Here is a 3078-nt window from a genome sequence, read left to right on the forward strand (position 1 = left end):
ATCCAAGAGAAGTCGTACTTTCGCTAGTAACCTAAAATTGTTGTCACTTTATGTACTGAAAGAACAAAATGAAATGTATAGACAACAAAACTGGAAAAAGTATTTGTTGATTTCTTAATCTAGATCTTCTTTGATTAAAAACGTTTATTTTTATTAATAACGTTGGTGATATAACATAAAATGGTTTAATTCAAGAACGATATAAGTTTAAAATTATATTGATATTTTTACTTTCATGATAAATTTTATGCATTTGGATCTCGGCTAAGTAATCCCACACTACGTCTTTACTTCAAGCTTATTATACTAACACTCACTACACTTATAAGGATTCATGGCACCTCCTCCTCACGGTTCCCTTGTACATCTGTCACTAAAATCGTAATAGGCAGACAGTAATCGAACTATTCTGTCTAGATAAATCCATTTTGAGTTTTATAACTCCTCCTACTTCGAGAAATCAAGAGTTATGTGACGCACACTGACTTTTATATAGATTAAATATAATAACATACAGATAAAAGATCTCGTCTTTTCAAATTAATGGTGTTGTAGTACTTCTTGTGCTTGTACATATTGATAAATGAAAGAAAGAGCTAGCAAAAATAGCAACTTATAAAAGTTTCACAGAATATCTTTCATGCCTTTAAAGCATATTATTAAAAGTGTCCACATCTCTTATATAATATAAAAACTGGAACATGTAAACTTAGTTACAAATAATGAAATATCGGTTTTAGGAAGTATTGGTAGTGCTATTACTTGATTAAATTCTGTCGTATCTAATGGGTTTTTAACAGTTTAGTAGGTTTAGTTCTAGCTATAAAGTGTAAGTATCGTGTTCTTAAGTGACTGTTCTATTCTTTGAAAGTGATATTGATGTTTTGAAGTTTAAATATAATTGGAATTTCGAAATATATTTTATAAAATATTTTGTTTTCAGTCAGTATAAATTATATCTTATATATTTATTCTTCAGAGCATAGCTCCATAACTTTAACTTTGTGGTTTTATTGCCATACGTATTGATTATAGTAGTATTTGAAACGAACTTTTAGTCTGTTTTATCCATGATTTGAGAAATTGTGATAACAGTGGAGAATTATATAATTCCACTTATTGACGCTAGATGGCAGGGCATCATTGCATATTCGAGATGCTAGTGGATATCTAAAATATTATGTAACATCAACAACTTTAGTAGACAAATAAATATATAATCGTCAGTTGCAATGTATTCTAGAAAATACTATTAGAGAGTTGGTACAAAATATTTTATATGTGTACTCTGTACAGTGCATATAACATAATTCTATATGCCATCTCTTTGTTTGTCACATCTCACTGTGAAAAACTCGGTCCAATACATCAGTAACAAGCCTATTATTTTATTTATTTTCTGTATGAAGATGAACCCGACGATTGCACATAACATAAAAGAAATGATCCTACTGTAGTTCATCTTTTTATTACTAAATGTGACAAGTTGTATATAACACACATATAGCAAATTTATTATGGTTTAAAACCTTGAAACATTTCAACGAACACATCTACATCAAACATGTTTCTTTACGGTCTGCAAGTAGGACAAACTAGATATAATCTTCAAGTAATTTGACCTTATGTAATTACTATCAACAGTTATATAAATAAACTATTTTGGTACTAAAGTCGTTAAACCATGTTTGAAAAATACATTTTAAAATTGTTTAGTATATGTTGCAGACATTATGATGAATGGGGTAGGAAATCAGTAATAAAACCACTAGGTTACATATATTACTTGTTTTAACACCATTTAATTAAAGCCATAGCACAATTTTAACTGCAAACTCAAAGAAGCGTAATTTTATTCTGGTAGTATGTCTTCAGCTTAGGTCACCACGTGATGCTTCATTAGTAGTTTTCATTTTGGTTTTATCTTGTTTTACTGCAGACTTACAGCGCTGGAAACCACATTTCGATACCCGTGGTGGACAGAGCACAGTTACACCATTGTTTAACAACAAACAAACCGCGAGAAATTGAGTAAACTATAATTTCTCTTCTTTTTCAGCGTTTATAAGAGCATCACGTGGTTAAAATAATTAATTAAATTGAATTATTGAATCATTAGCAACGTTTTCTTCCCGTTAATTACATGTTCAAAGTTTCAAGTGAAACATTTGCCGTGTAAGAAACATAAAATGCTCACTTGTATGACTTGTTAATTTAATAAGTAACACAGGGGCGATACGCTCTTAGCTACAATGTTCCTGTTTTACGGTTTATAAGTGTCAGCCACAAATGAGAATACTTCTTATGCTGCCAAGTTTCAAATGATGAAAACATAAAAATACGATATTCATGAAAAGGAACATCGGATGTAATGCATCTTTCCCTTCACATAGGGACAGACAAGATAGTATTCAAGTACGTTATGTTATTTAAAAAGAAATTAAAATGGTTTACGACGTGTAAACATTTTAATTAAAGACTGAAATCACTAATAAAGACATTCAAGTTACTTACTATTTACATTGTTAACTTATTCTATCTGTTTTAACATTATTGAATTGGAACCATCTACAGTTTGATAAAAACAATAGTGTCATTGTTACTTTGGAATAAGGTCTTAGGTGTTGTTAATCAAAAACTACAAAAGTTAACAATTATTGATACAGTACTATCAGCACACATTTTTATTTCTTATTTAGCCTTCTTTTACTTTAAAACATAGCTTAAGAAATAATTGAACATTTATAAGAAAATTGAACCCTAAATGAAGTATCGTTGTCGAAATAGAAGTTCGTTGTTGTTTTTTTTAGAAGCCTTTGTTTACTTATATTATTTTATATAACAATAAGGTGTTGATCTTATTTGTTTGTAGTTAAAAGCATAGCTAACAATGGGGTTTTAATGTTGTGTTCATCACAAGCATTAAAATACGGATTTTAGCGTTATAAACTTACAGACTTACCGTTGAGTCACTGTGGCAGAGCGTTGATAACACAAAGTCATGCTCATTCATTAAATATTACACTGTTTCTTTTCTAAAAAAAAACAATATATAAATAATTCATGTACATATTATTA

The 3078-nt window shown here is 29.3% G+C and overlaps 1 pseudogene; it reads left to right on the forward strand.

The window, feature by feature from the left end:
• The first annotated feature begins 334 nt into the window (after window positions 1-334).
• LOC143232786 (DNA polymerase epsilon catalytic subunit A-like) overlaps window positions 335-3078 on the forward strand; it is a 15261-nt pseudogene continuing 12517 nt past the window's right edge.

The sequence above is a fragment of the Tachypleus tridentatus genome, chromosome 1 (assembly GCF_004210375.1).
Source record: "Tachypleus tridentatus isolate NWPU-2018 chromosome 1, ASM421037v1, whole genome shotgun sequence".
Taxonomy (NCBI): domain Eukaryota; kingdom Metazoa; phylum Arthropoda; class Merostomata; order Xiphosura; family Limulidae; genus Tachypleus; species Tachypleus tridentatus.